We start from the raw sequence: 16,883 nt of genomic DNA on the forward strand, positions 1-16,883 counted from the left end.
GATCAGTACTTATCAAGTAACATTAGCAGTTGTAAGGATGTTGATGAAGTTGCGTTGATAATTCAATATGTGAGTGCTGGGAGGGCGTATGTAGAGTTGTATCTGTGTCAGGAGCCATTATCATGGTTCGCTCCTTGTCAGGTTTCCTTGGAAGGATGCTAGTGACCTGCGGTCGCTTGGTAGGCGAATTAGTTATTTGTTTCCAAGAAAATGGGTGACATCATCTGTCAATGAGTACTGAGGAATTGCGTTGTAACCAGCATTAATCCTGTTCAAGGCAGCTCACACCGCACACATTGGTGCAGTCAGCTGCTGTACTGACAAGCGATGACCCTGGCGCCAGCTGTTCTGCGACCATGGCGGTTGCCGTGTAGCCGTGAAGTTCGACGATACTGGCCTGCCATCCAGGTATGCCCTATTCAGTCCGCCGGTGTGTCAGGAACGCTGGTGTCCTGATCATGGTGGGAAGGAAAGATCTGTAGGTCCTCTGACAGAGGTAGACATTGGTACTGGACTCTGCAACTGATAATTATTGCGACGTAGCCATCTCTTCCAGTGGCGGCTGATTTTGTAAATTGTGTACAGAAAATGTACAACAGACTTGTGCCAGGCATCACTTCAGTGAAATCAGGATATCGACTGTGAAGGTCATGTTCGCCATCAATTCGTCTGACTGACTGCCTTACGATTAAAACTTCTGGGCTGTTTATGGGGCGAAGAAGTGGCTGTGAAGTATCAACGGTTTTCCTTCTGCCATGCTTGCTTAATGAATTTGTTATAGTTTAGACCTGGTTTTTGAAAGCTCTTGGTACCTTTTGTAGAATTAGTCTCAGCCTTTTTTCATGACTTAAGGAAGGTGGCGTGACCCTGTTTGGCTGCTCTGACCCGCTACATTGGCAGCCAGAGTGGCCGAGCGGTTCTAGGCGCTACAGTCCGGAATCGCGCGTCCTCTACCGTCGGAGGTTCGAATCCAGCGTCGGGCATGGATGTGTGTGATGTCCTTAGGTTAGTTAGGTTAAAGTAGTTCTAAGTTCTATGGGACTGATGACCTCAGCAGTTAAGTCCCATAGTGCTCAGAGCCATTTGAACCATTTGAACGCACTACATCCCACTACATTCAGCTGATGTCTGCTGCCTGTCACGTCAGAAACGCCAATGTTGTGTTTTGCACCAACCCAATCTCGGTGTTGCAATATTTCCCTTGTGGACATCCCATGTCGATATTGTCATAATGTAGCAAGATAGCCTCGCTCTGGGAATTTTAAAATTTTACCCGTTTTCCTGTCCTATACAAGGCTGGTATGAAACAATAAGCCAGCAGGGGTAGCCGACCGGTCCTAGGCGCTACAGTCTGGAACCGCGCGACCCTTACGGTTGCAGGTTTGAATCATGCTTCGGGCATGGATGTGTGTGATGTCCTTAGGTTAGTTAGGTTTAAGTGGTTCTAAGTTCTAGGGGACTGATGACCTTAGAAGTTAAGTTCCATAGTGCTCAGAGCCGTTTGAACCATTTTGAAACAATAACTTTGACGAATAATGACGTTGTGTTCAGTATAGCTGAAGTAGATGTATTGGAGGTTGATAATCATGTACTTAGGGGAAGACAGTTATTTGTAAAAGTACTAGCACAAATATTACTTTTGATGATGATGCTGATGTTATTGATAAGATGATAAGACTGAGTTTGATGTTGGCGCCGATGTTAGTAATAAGATTAATGATTCTGATGTTGATTTATGCAGAAGTGATGTTGATTTTAATGCTAATGAGGAATATAATGCTCTAATTTGTGAAGTGTTTGATGGAATGCTTTATGTTGAGTTCAGTGATGATAATGCTAGTAGCAAAGTTCTAGGTTTTGCTGATGATATGAAAAGAGATAGGGTTGTATGGGAGAGGCAGATCATATCACTTGACATCAGTGAGATTTTGAAAAATACTGATTAAAATCTAGACCAGAAGACACATGTTGGTTATAAGATACTTCGAAGCTTTAGCTAGTCAGAGTAATAATAAAGAAGTTAGTTGTGATGTGCATAGTGATTTTCAGGTAGATGATGAGCACAAACATTCTGACTTAAGAATTGCAACACATATAGTAAGGTAAGCTTGAATAGTCAACACACATCACTGAAGAAGATGATTTGTCTGTACAAGAAAATACATTAGTTGTAAGGTACCATTAGGGCCTTACGGGCAACCACATTAGTTAAATGACCTATAGGAACAAAATTAAATTTTAGAGAAATTGAGAATGGTTTATTACAAGCTGCAACATGGTTGCAATTTGAACCGTGACTCGAGTATAGAATAAATTTCCTTTACATCACGTTTTTTGCTCATGATGTTTTTGACATCAGACTACCGGTTTCGGTCTATAATGATCATCTTCATAAAACAGATCTGAAGACAGTCATTATAGATCGAAACCCATAGTCTGATGACAAAAAATTTTTGACCATACACATGAAGTTAAGGAAATGATTTATAAGGTGAAAATGCAAATCTTGATAATGAAGTCATATTTGGTAGCCCCTTATTAAATTTCATATTTGTAATTGGGAAGATGTTTGTTGGGTTGACACAGAAAGTCCAACAGGTGCAGTTTCAGGTAAATGGAGACAAAATAATACCTACAGACAGTTATAGTGAACATCCAATTACAGGTGTTACAATCAATGAGCAACAGGCAAGCTTAGTAATATACTTAACAGACAAGGTTTGACAATGGTTAGCATTGAGAACATTATTTTTGAGTGGGGATGGTTGATGGTGAATGACTTGAAATAAATGCATACTGTTCGCTAGGGATTAGGTTATGAAAGCAAATGCTAGTTTTAGTTGGGATAATATGAAATTATTGTTTCTTGAACCAAGGGCAGATAGTATTAAAGAAACAAATTTGCACATGATTTTAATGGCAGTTGTAGCAATCAGATGAGAGAAGTAGAAATTAGGGATGATAGCAATTAATTCGATGAAAATGAGGATTTTGTAATGACAAGATTGTAAATAATTCATATGCACACCTTTTTAACGCAAAAATTAATTCAGATAGCACATCACATGTAGGAGAGAAAGATGGCGTAGAAAGATTTTTGTGGGAGCTTTGTGATATTTTTAGTGTAAGGCAAGACCTAATGAAGGATTACCAATGCTAACTGAAGTTAAGAATTCATGATCCATTCTTTATAAAATCATATAGTATACAAATTTGCAAGAGGGGTCAGTGGAATGGGAGGTTCAGCAATTATAAAAGTGGAGTACAGTAGAATGTAGTAACAGCCCATACTGAAATCCAGTGGTTGTTATATCCAAGAGAGATGGAGGTGTGAGGCTAGCATTGGACTCTAGGTATTTCAAAGAAATTTGAAGAATGAAAGAATGATCATCCAGAAAGCATAGAAGAGTTGTTGAACAAATTTCATAGTGCCAGGTTTTTTTGCCAATTTAGATTTGACTTCAGCGTTTCATCAGATTACACTTAAGACTGAATCTAGAAAAAAACTTAGAAGAAAACTGCATTTCTTTGTAATGGAAAGCCATTTTAAAATTGTTTTGTACATTTTCGACTTTACATTTCCGTTGCTGTCCTTGTAGGGGCTTTATACTAGGTCTTGGGGAGTGAGTTACTGTCGAAATTAGTCATTTAAGATAATATACTAATAGCCAGTAAAACATGGGAAGAACATTTAGAAACAATGAGAGAAGTAGCAAAAAATTAAGAGAAGGCACTGTTTTTTGAAGTTGGCAAAAAGTAAATTTTCTTTGAAACAAATAAATTTTCTTGGTCACATTATAAATAAGGAGAGATTCTACCTGATAATGATAAGCTTTTGTCCATCACAGAATTCCGAAAGCCGAAATCAGAAAAGGAATTAACTATCATTCCATGGCTTATGTAATTTTTATAGGAAATATATCAAAACAGAAGCACTTAATGCACTTGTTTACATAACATATTGAAGAAAAATAGTATTTGTGAGTGGACTTGTGACTATCAAGCAGCTTCTGGTGAAATTAAACATCAGATATGCATCAGTGTGATATTACACAGGCCAAGTTTGTTTTTACGATTTTATTTGATGACAGATAGCAGTGATGGTGGGCTGAGAGCTCATTTATTTCGAAAGTTAATTAATGGGAAAATTGAAGATTGTTCTGTAAGTTTCGCTAGCAGAAGCTTAGAAAAACACGTAAACCTTTACATCATTACTGAAATGGAATTATTAACTTCTGTATGAAGATTCAAGAAATTTATAAATCATGACATAGGCCGTAAATCTTCAACAGTTTGATTACACATACAGTACATCAAAAGAGAACAGAATGTAATCACAGACACATTATTTGGACTACCAATGTAGGGGGGGGGGGTATTAAAATTGGGAATGACACTGAACAAAGCAATAGAAATATCGAAAATTATGTACTGTACTTTCAAAGTAATAAGGGAGAAAAATGGATTGCTAAATTTTTGGAAGAGTCAAGGAGAAGTCATGATGATGAATGAAAGCTGATGAAGAGTTATTTAGGTAAAAGGGCTTATGATAAAGGCAAACAGTACTATCATGTAAGTAAAACTGTTTAGTTTAGAAGACAGAAAGGAGATTCAGATACTTGGAAAGTCTGCTGGCCAGAGCAACACATTGACACTCTTTTTAAATATATAGCCCGAACTTTTGGTCAATGTGGCAGTATGACAAGTACTCAGAGAATACTGTAAAATGTCCTTTGTAACAGCATTAGTAGGAGAGTAAGGAAATGCTTAGTTTTATGTGAAATATGTCGGGGTTAAGACTATAAATGAAACACATAGACGTTCAATGCAAATCATTATACCAAAGAACAAGCTAGAACTCATTGGAATGGGTTTATTTGGGCAACTGGCTCATTCAAAAGAAGGCTGCAGTTATTTATTTATGAAGGTTGATTTACTTTCGAAATTACTTAAACTGTATCATTTGGAACAGGCAAATAGTATAAAGATTATTCATAATATTACTCACGATTTCGCTCAAATGGTAGGTAATCAAAAATCTATTTTGTTAGGTTAGGTTATCAAATTTTTGGGAACATTTTGCTAGAGAAAGCAAATTGATACATTCTTTTTTTCTATACTCAGTCATACCATTGCACCTGAGTTAAAACACTATTATTCTGTGTTAACACTGAAGGCCACACAAGATGTGTGAAGTTGTAATATACTATACTATTCTTGAATTGCTGGTCACAAATTGCATTAGAACAAGAAAAATGTACTTTGTAGCTGAATTATATGTGTTTCACATTTTGACTGGCTAACATGCCATTGAAACTGAGTGTAAAGATGAAATTGTGTAAACACAAACCATAACTATATATAATACATCTTATGTACTATTGATTCACATGATGATTTAGCTTTTTGTTGTTTTTTAACTTTGGTTGGGTATGTAGCCCCAGTAATCCATTTTGTAAGCTGCCACTACTTCTCTTGTCTCAATATGTCTTTATTACTTGCAAATGTGACTAAACAAATCAAGATGGAATTTTTTTTAAATGTTGCTTGAACTGTACAACAAAAGGGCCAAAGAAGATGCTGAGGTATCACACAAATATCAAATCTTGAAGAAGACATAAATTACATAAATCTTGAAACTCTGTTGATAAACTTGTGTTTAGTGATTTTCAGCTCTAGCAATAATTTTGAACTGTGTGGCTACTATTAAATCACAGCAGTTCATGTTAGAAGAACGACACAGCTTATATTTCGGTTTATGAATTAATCATGTGTAATTCGCACTGTTAATTTCTATGTACATCCTGTTTCAGACATCTAAATTGTTTATCTCATAAACTTTATACATATATTCATCAGGAAATAATATACCTAAATTATACTGTCTACAGTTTATTTCTGTATATTAATTTTTTATAGTAATTTTGTAAATTTGCACCTAAACAGTACTATTGATTGTTACTAAACGTATAAATAGCTGTGCAATGGCACGCTCGTTACACAGATTGTGGCCAGTTTTCATAGAATAAAGATGTAGTCAGTTTGTAACGCCAGTTGTTCATTGCTGCACGTTATTTATGCAGTAATAAAAGAATTAATTGCAACTCCTGAATATTCATTGATGATATCCAAGATGTGGCAAGATTACCATAGCTTCTTATACTAACATATTGCGGATAATAGGTCATCAGCAGCAAAGCAGATATGAAGATATAAAAGTTGATCATTAAATTCTACCGCTGTGTCTACATCACCCAAGCAGATCATTGACATTTTCGTTCTTATTAGTTTCAGTTTTAATTTTCAGTACAAGAACATCGTGTTCTGTACTTGTTGGAAGACCTTTTTTATTATTAATTTTGGATGAGACTACTGAATGAGATTTCAAAGTGAACATTACTGTTTAGCATTTTTAAATAATTAGAGTTGCTCACATTCCTTGCAGTAATATTAAAAGGTAAGCCCATAAGTGCATAGTGTTGTTTCCTGTTGTGATTGTAGTAGAGAAGTTCGGTTAGTAGGGTTGTTATGGAATTTCTCTGACAGGAAGATGAGATTTGTAATGTAAATATTATTGGGTATAGTCAGTTGGTGTTTAAAGCATTATCTTTGAATAAAGAGTTTCATTTGAATTTTGTTACAAGTTGTTTTTCACCATTTACAATTCCCACCCTTCATTCAGTTTAATATGCACATGCACACATTGCACTTTGTGATAAGGAATTTTCAGTCGTGTTTTCTTCATGTTGCTTTAAAGCTGTACGGAAATGAGAAACGTGCAAATATATTTGTCAGGAAATGAGGTAAGTGAAAATACAGTTCACAGTCAATAATTCTTTGTAAGTTAGGGTGTGCATTTATTTCAGACGTCATGTTACATCCAGGGTAGCCTCATATTTTCCTAGACAGAATTAGCTGCGATTGGTAGATGGTGTTGATCATATCATATTAAGTGTTTTTGTAATTCAGTGTACTCAGGGTTTTGCTCAGCACACGAGTTAAAGTTAGGAACTAGTGGCTGACAATCATTTTTGAGGACTTTTGGTGGACAGATTTGGGAACATTCAGTCAGACAGAGAGAAGCAGACGAGCGGTAAAGTTACAATTTGACACATTTGTAACTGCTGTTGCATGTATGGACTCTACTGCTCAAACCCAAAATGAAAATAAAATAATAGGTATGTAATAGAGAATTACTCTGTCATAATCACACAAGCGCAACAACACGAACACAAATGCATATTTCAAAAAGTTTTATATATCTCTACACGCAGTGAGGTGGTTTCACATTGCTGTTCTTGGCTGCATACTGTGTTTGCTGGCACAGGGCAAGATTAGTTAAACGAGTTTCACACAGAGCACAGAGTGCTAGAGTACTACTGTTGCGTATGAGTACTTACAGGACCAACTTCGCTAAATCAATTTTCATAACATTAACACTATGTTTCTTAGTACTTATAACAGACATGTTACTGGTCAGGTAGCCGAGGCTCAGAATGAGAGTGGTGTAGAGGAATTCCAAAACTGTAATCACATCAGACAGTAAGAGAGAATGGGGTCAGGACTGCAATGATGGTACAACAGGAAGGCGCTTCTCTTAAATCTTTCCCGGCACGATGGCAGTAATTCATACATTCTCTCCTCATGGAAGGTGATACCGTTTTCTTAGTAGACTTTGGTCTTACGCCATGTGTCTGAACAGAAGACGAAGAACTAAAAGATACAGTGACTGTGGAGAATTTGGAACCGTTGGTCACGTTACTTGGCACTGTGTTCACTTCAGAGACACCATCTAACGCAGAGGTTGGATTGGAGAATGGAAAACACTACTCGGTGAGCAGCATAGCTCTGCTGAAATAATGAAGTCAACATCACTATCTGATAATTTCCGACTCTCACGGTGTGACAAAATGCATGTATGAAATTGAAAATGTAGCTGAATTATTTTATCACATGAATATATCAATTAAAAAGTAGAAGAAGGTGTAGAAAATTAGTACTTCCGAGGATATCTCCCGCAGTTGGAGACGAAATGTAATTAGAGAGTTTTATACTTCGACCACAGCCTATCAGCCCGGAAGTTTTAAGTGAAGACAATGCCGGCCGTGAAAGCTTGCAATGTATGATCAAATTAGGAGACTTCACTCTTGTGCCTTCTGGACTACAGATACATTGCTGTAGTGCCGGAGACAGCGAAATAGTGATGTATTTATTTTAACTAAATGCTTGCTAATACTTACACAAAGTTAGGAGCTTGCAACAAGTGTTTCAGTAGTTTTTTCTGTTTTCTGAGTGCTGAAAGAGGCTACATATGTATGAGGATTACGGTTATTATTGTTGATACGTGCTCAGCGTGCGACCACAGCATATAAGCAAGAGATGACGCTAAGCAGAGGATTGAGTCACTGGTTGGAGCATAGTTAACTTAGAATACAGATGTTTTGGTCAGTGCTTCATCTTGACAGAGAATGTGGTTCAGAATATTTAGGCAGGTTCATTAAGTAAACTATGTTGTATTAACTACAGTGGATGCTACGATATGCTGTAGCTTCCAGGAGACATAATAATATATTATATTTACTAACTGAAAGTGTGAATCTGTATTGAAGAATTTCGCACAGTCAGCATTGATTCTATTTCCTTCATAGGTGTTAAACATTATGAATGAAGTAAACAAGATGTGAGAAGTTAGAAGACATAGTAGAAAAAGTGGACTTTAAAAAAAGTATCAGTCTCACATATTCGTACAAAATATGAAAGACGTTCCTGAAAAAGTACACATCAAGCACAGCGTAGAATATAATTGAAACGCCGACCATCGGTAAATTCACAGCAAAAGAAACTGAAACGTGTGACCCTATCGAAGAATGTTTATAATCAAAAGGACATATTAAGTACGAAATTAAAAGAACTTAAAAGAAAATAGATGCGAAAAGAAGTCTCTGGAAGATCAATAGTAGAAGAAGAGACAGGTTCTGATAATATCTACTTCGGCCTCCAGGAATGGGGTTAAAGTAGAGCTGGAAGTAGCAGTAGAGTGGAAATATGGTAAGGGCTAGAACAGAATACGCAGAAACGGGTATAAAGAGTACTTGGTGCCATAGCTGTGCTGGGATGAAAATATTCCTCTCTCTCTATATATTCTTTTAGTCGATTCTGACTCACCCCATTAACTAAAGTACCAATTTCTTCTATCCTGCGTTTACTCTCGCAATCTTTACAGGTTGGAATCCACTAATTTGGTGATGCCATCGATGTAACTTACCTTTTCTCTCACTATCTTCCTCGTGCCTTCTTTCTTTCCTAGCGTTAACGTATTTTCTAGCGAATCATATCTTCTCATAATTTGCCCAAACTAGATCAGTTTTTGTGTCAGTATTAGACCTCCCAAGGAGCAATCAGGTTCTATTTGCTGTAATACTCCCCTATTAATTCTCTTTGGGGTCCATGGAACTCTTAGGTGTTTCGTCCAACACCACAATTCTAACGTGTCTGTTCTAATCTGTTAAGCCTTTCGTACGTTCCAGGCCTTACTATACAGATCTTTGTTGTTAAAGTTACGTCTCTGCTATTTAAAACATTGTCAAGGTCGGTCGTTGCCTTTCTACCAAGCAACAAGCGCCTCTTGTTTCCATGGCTCCAGCCACCAACGGCAGCAATCTGGGAACATGCATTATTTTTCCTCCCATATACTACGAAGTGATAAGTGTTGTTGCCAAAATTTTCGTTTGCTTGAAATTCAGCTTTGGACCAGCCTTTGCACATTTATCTTCCAACTTCAGTAAGAGGATCCTAAAGCCTTCTCGACTTTCTGCAATCAGTATGGTATCATCTGCATATTTAATGTTGTTTACATTTATCGAGGAATTTTAATTCCAGTTTAATTGCTCCACATATGGTTCTCACTGCGGCTTCTTGATAAAAGTATGAATACCGTAAAAGGTAAGTGATGTGATCTGGTACTCACGTGTTTTTGACTACTTCCCATAATTTATTGTGATCAACACAGTCAAAGGCTTCGGCATAATCAATAAAGCAATTATGAAAATCTTTCTGGAACTCTATTGCGTTTTGCATAGGCCATTTGACGTTGGTAATTTGATCTCCCGCCGTATTCCCCGACGAAATTCGGTTTTCTCTTCAGCTAGCTCTGTGTCAACATGCTGGTGAACTCTATGTTGTAAGATTATACAGGTTACTTTGTTAGCATGTGAGACAAGAGTGATTTGTCGGTGATTCGAACGGTCTTTGAAATTCTCTTCTTTGTAATCGTAATGAATACTGAACATTTCAAAACTTTTGACCATTGCTGGGCTCTCCATATTTTCAGACATATTCAATGCAACACTTCCACTGTATTCTGTCCAACAACTATGAACAATTTTGCTGAAATCCCATCATGTTTACTAGCTTTGTTTTCTAGGGCCTCTTCTGTCTTGTGTAGTCTCCTACACGTTCTGTCCAGTTTACTCAATGCCCCTTGCTTCTGTTAGGTGTATAGCGTTTCTGTCTTTCGTCATTTTAAATTTCGATTCGAATTTTCCTTTCATATGTTTAATTTTTTTTTGTATAGATCCCTTTTCAGTCCATTCTGTTATTCTCTTCAACTTGTTTTCATAATTTACTTAAGAAAACATTCTTTCTTGTCTCTTCTGACTACTTTCGGCAACTCTGCATTTAACTGAAACGTTCTTTATCTACCCACTTTCAGTTTTGCTTTCCGTCGTTCAATTTGCAGTGCCTCAGGTGATAAATATCCGGTCTTCTTGTTATTATTTTTCTTGGAAATATGTTTTATCCGCAGCCTCATTGATACCTGTTGTGGATTTTTGTAAAAAAGAAAGGAAGATGGAGTTGAACGTCAACATAGAGGTCATTTAAGACGGTTGTGGGTTTTTGTCTTCTACCTCAAATACATTCATTATCTAGGATCCAAACTTCTGTTGCTTAGTAGAAGATAGGTAAAGCTGGAGGACAGCTTCAGCCATAAGCACAGATGAAAAAGTGATGACGCAAAAATCAAGAGAATTTCATGTATTTTGAGAAAGGAGAAAGCTATGTTCCATACCATAGATGCTTGCTGAATCTATATTGGATCATACATTAGAATTGCCTGGTATCGCAGAAAGCTGTCATGTATAACAACGTATGTTCTATAATTACGAAAGTAATTGTTATCATTGGTACATCTGTAAGTCTTTGTATCTACCATCTTAGCTGTAATGTCTTACAGCTGCTTGCATTTAATTTCAACTGCAACGAAGAGTGAACTAAACCTTTTATTTGAAGAAGTAACTATGCGACCCCAAGTGTGCAACCCGCTGCTGGAAGAGCTGTTCACTTCCTGGCCTAGAGCTCTCCCACACCACTATGCCGTGTGACGGCGCACTGGCTCGGAAGAGATACCGTTTGTTGTATCCCACGGATCTGCGAAAGACGAAAATAGAGCAGAGAGAATTCACAAAAGAAACGAATTTACGTCTCCAGAGGGTTCTCGTCACACTTTTCCAGGGGTGGGTAATGAGAAGAGCCGCAAGCCCCTCACGCCGATAAAAAGCCCCGTAGATGAATCGAGAAATTTTGTAACAGCCCTATGTTCTGACCACCTTTCCACCCAATACGAGGGCTGGTAGAATGATGTGAGGTGCCTGTGCCAGAGGAGGATATAGTAAAACAAAATGTTGTATGCTACCTAATTAGGTGCAGTTAACGCGTCATTGTTCATTCATGGTCAGTTTTGTTTTATTTCACTGAATATATTCACGCACTATAAGGTTTCAGATAAATTATATAATGGTAAGACAGAGATTCAGTAACCAAGTTTTAAATTGTGAGACATTTCCAGGGCCAGATGTGGACTCTGACCACAATCTGTTGGTTGAGAACTGTAGATTAAAACTGAAGAAACTGCAAAAAGGTGAAAATTTAAGGAGATGGGACCTGGATAAACTGAAAGAACCAGAGGTTGTAGAGAGTTTCAGGGAGAGCATTAGGGAACAATTTACAAGAATTGGGGAAAGAAATACAGTAGAAGAATTGTGGGTATCTTTGAGGGACGAAGTAGTGATGGCAACAGAGGATAAAGTAGATAAAAAGACGAGGGCTAGTAGAAATCCGTGGGTAACAGGAGAAATATTGAATTTAATTGATGAGAGGAGAAAATATAAAAACGCAGTAAATGAAGCAGGCTATAAGGAGTACAAACGTCTCAAAAATGAGATCGACAGGAAGTGGAAATTGGCTAAACAGGGATGGCTAGAGAACAAATGTAAGGATTCAGAGGCTTATCTCGCTTGGGGTAAGATAGATACTGCCTACAGGAAAATTAAAGAGACCTCTGGAGAAAAGACAAACACTTGTATGAATATCAAGAGCTCAGATGGAAGCAAAGAAGGGAAAGCAGAAAGGTGGTCTTGAGTACATAGAGGGTCTATACAAGGTCTGTGTACTTGAAGACAGCCTTATGGAAATGGAAGAGGATGTAGATGAAGATAAATGGGAGATATGATACTGCGTGAAGAGTTTGACCTGAGTCGAAACAAGGCTCCGGGAGTAGACAACATTCCATTAGAATTACTGACAGCCTTGGGAGAGCCACTCGTGACAAAACTCCACCATCTGGTAAGCAAGACGTATGAGACAGGCGAAATACCCTCACATTTCAAGAATAATGTAATAATTCCAATACCAAAGAAAGCAGGTGTTTACAGATGTGAAAATTACCGAACTATCAGTTACTAAGTCACGGCTGCAAAATACTAACGCGAATTCTTTACAGACGATTGGAAAGCTGGTCGAAGCCGACTCGGGGAAGATCAGTTTAGATTTCGGAGAAATATTGTAACACGTGAGGCAATACTGACCCTAAGACTTGTCATAGAAAATAGATTAAGGAAAGGCTAACCTACGTTTTAGCATTTGTACACTTAGAGAAAGTTTTTGACAATGTTGACTGGAATACTCTCTTTCAAATTCTGTAGGGGGCAGGAGCAAAATACAGGGAGCGAGAGGCTATTTACAATATGTACAGAAACCAGACGGCAGTTATAAGAGTCGAGGGACATGAAAGGGAAGCAGTGGTTGGGAAGGGAGTGGGACATGGTTTTAGCCTCTCCCCGATGTTATTCAATCTGTATATCGAGCAAGCAGTAAAGGAAAGAAAATAAAAAATCGACGTAGGTCTTACAATTCATGGAGAAGAAATAAAAACTTTGAGGTTCGCCGATGACATTGTAATTCTATCAGACACAGCAAAGGACCTGGATGAGCAGTTGAACGGAATGGACAGTGTCTTGGAAGGAGGATATAAGATGAACATCAACAAAAGCAAAACGAGGATAATGGAATGTAATCGAATTAAGACGGATGATGCACAGGGAATTAGGTTAGGAAATGAGACACTTAAAGTAGTAAAGGAGATTTGCTATTTGGGGAGGAAAATAACTGATGATGGTCGAAGAAGAGAGGATATGAAAGGGAGACTGGCAATGGCAAGGAAAGCGTTTCTGAAGAAGAGAAATTTGTTGACATCGGGTATAGATATAAGTGTCAGGAAGTCGTTTCAGAAAGTATTTGTATGGAGTGTAGACACGTATGGAAGTGAAACATGGACGATAAATAGTTTAGACAAGAAGAGAATAGAAGTTTTCGAAATTTGGTGTTACAGGAGAATGCTGAAGATTATATGGGTAGATCACATAACTAATGAAGAGGTATTGGATAGAATTGCAAAGAAGAGAAGTTTGTGGCATAACTTGACCAGAAGAAGGGACCGGTTGGTGGGACATGTTCTGAGGCATCAAGGGATCACACATTTAGCATTTGAGGGCAGCGTGGAGAGTAAACAACGTAGAGGGAGACCAAGAGATGAATACACTAAGCAGACTCAGAAGGATGTAGGTTGCGCTAGGTACTGGGAGATGAAGAAGCTTGCACAGAATAGAGTAGCATGGAGAGCTGCATCAAACCAGTCTCTGGACTGAGGACCTCAGCAACAACAACAACGATGTGAATTTTAAAATTTTCCCCGTGAATTGACTGTTCAAACAATTTTCGGGCTTGCAGCCGGTCGTCGTTCAATACTTCACACAACATTTCAACTGGGCACCTGCCAGTCATCTGCGACGGCTCACCTGAAGATGACTGACAGGTGCCCAGATGAAATGTCGTGCGAAGTTTTGAACGACGACCGGCTACAAGCCCGAAATTTGTTTGAACAACAACAACGATATTCACACGCACACTGGTTATTAGAAGTCAGTCTGAATAGGTCGAACAATTTTGCAAAATGATTAGTTTTAATTAATAGCTTCTGCAAGCTTACAAGACAACTAACGCCTGCGAAGCAGTTTAAGTCACTTAATGAATATTTTCCGTTTGGTGTGCTGCATTAAAGTCATTTCGCCGCCAGCCGCAAATATGAGGAGCGATGAAAAAGTTTACGTTCGGAGGCCGTACGGTTCAGAATCAGTACGCCAATGAGACAAAATTGCTGTGAGCAGAGAGAAAATCACCCAACGACGCCCCTGGTCGAAGATACATATTTGGTTGAAACACCGTGTCCTGCTGTGTAAAGAAGTCCGTAACTGCATGCTGCGCATCCTAGTCGGAGAGGAGTCGTCGGCCCTTCAATGCGTTTTTGACGGGTCTGAAGGGATCAAACGTGTGATAATCGCATAGGGAGAGATCAGAACTATTTAGGGTACGATCAACAACCCGCTTGTTGTGTTCCGCAATGGATGAGCGTAGCCTCTCAGATCGACCGGCGTCTTATGTCGAATTGTTACCAGTATGGTACCTGGCGCACTATTCCACATCTGTGGTTTTCAACGCACGTGATGTCCCATACAATTTCTTCACTCCTCAATGACTGAGTCTCGATGCCCATCCTCCAGCAACCAAGAAAAGAATAACAGTACGTTGGTGCTGTTCGGACGCATTTGGTAATAACCTTGCCAAAGTTCACGTTTCTGTATTTACCGAATGAACTTAGGAAAGACACGGATGACACACTGAAGATTTGCCTACGTGTTGGTGCTTATACGTACGCATATGAGTCACACTACGTGCATATACGCTACTGCAACGCCCTCAAAAGGCAAATGGTTCAAATGGCTCTGAGCACTATGGGACTTAACTTCTGAGGTCATCAGTCCCCTAGAACTTAGAACTACTTAAACCTAACTAACCTAAGGACATCACACACATCCATGTTCGAGGAAGGATTCGAACCTGCGACCGTATCAGTGGCGTGGTTCCCAGAATGTAGCGCCTAGAACTGCTCGGTCACCCTAGCCGGTTAAAAAGGTGACTCTTTGATTACCCTTTATATTACAGTCAGTCATGAAAAACCAATCTTAGAAACAATGATGACGTTTGCCTGTTGCCAATTAGAGGGAATGCTTCTTTTCTTAAAAAAAAAATAGCAAGCACCGGCTTTCGTTCAATATAAATTGTATGCATATATGTTTACCGCCATGGATCGACTGATCAGTTTCTTCATTGCTTATTTCCTAAAAATTTTTAATTTTAAGTCTCAAAGGTGAGTGTATGCTATGAGTATGTCTCAGTATTGTGGTATTGGTCAGTGAAACAACTTGGGAAGTCTGTGTACTGATCCTGATAGCAACAGACCTCCCTTGTATGGTGTCAACTACAAAATGATTTACGAATTCCGCTACTGGTTCCCCATACTACAGTGCAGTTAATACAATGAATAACCTGAAATATGATCTTTTATGTACAGTCCATGTGACGTATATGCTCGCAGTAGTATATCACTATGACGAATGTTACCTGCAGACATATTTCTTTTCAGTGGAAGAGCACTGGTCCGATAAATACTTTGCTATTTTGATGTGTATAAGTGCTTAACAGATTCCAAATCCTCCCAAGGAATATACTGAAGTCATGTCCTAAAGAGATCTGTATACAGGGTGTAAATTTTAAGTTGACATACCAGAATAACTCGAAAAGTAAGCTTCACACGAAACAATGTGTAGAATTCAAAGTTGATTATTTTCAAGGGGGCATCTGCTGGTGCTAAAATTAGCCAGCCACCCCAGCCCCCTAGGGATGGGGAGGGAGGTAACTTAACATTTTAAATGGGAAAGCCCATTTTTTACTGAAGAATCAGATTATATATAAAAAACTAGGTACATTTTGTTTTAAATGTTGGTTTTGATTCTTGGTAGTTGGCTCTGTAATTCAAGAAAATCCATGATCTCATTTTTTACGTGGAAAATGGTTACGGATAAATGAAAAATACTTATTTACTTCGTAAATTTTGATTCGCTAAAACTAAACCCCCCCCCCCCCCCCCCCCCCAATGAACCATGGACCTTGCTGTTGGTGGGGAGGCTTGCTTGCCTCAGCGATACAGATAGCCGTACCGCAGGTGCAACCACAATGGAGGGGTATCTGTTGAGAGGCCAGACAAACGTGTGGTTCCTGAAGAGGGGCAGCAGCCTTTTCAGTAGTTGCAGGGGCAACAGTCTGGATGACTGACTGATCTGGCCTTGCAACATTAACCAAAACGGCGTTGCTGTGCTGGTACTGCGAACGGCTGAAAGCAAGGGGAAACTACAGCCGTAATTTTTCCCGAGGACATGCAGCTTTACTGTATGATAAAATGATGATGGCATCCTCTTGGGTAAAATATTCCGGAGGTAAAATAGTCCCCCATTCGGATCTCCGGGCGGGGACTACTCAGGAGGATGTCGTTATCAGGAGAAAGAAAACTGGCGTTCTACGGATCGGAGCGTGGAATGTCAGATCCCTTAATCGGGCAGGTAGGTTAGAAAATTTAAAAAGGGAAATGGATAGGTTAAAGTTAGATATAGTGGGAATTAGTGAAGTTCGGTGGCAGGAGGAACAAGACTTCT

This window comes from Schistocerca gregaria, chromosome 3 (genome assembly GCF_023897955.1).
Source record: "Schistocerca gregaria isolate iqSchGreg1 chromosome 3, iqSchGreg1.2, whole genome shotgun sequence".
NCBI lineage: Eukaryota > Metazoa > Arthropoda > Insecta > Orthoptera > Acrididae > Schistocerca > Schistocerca gregaria.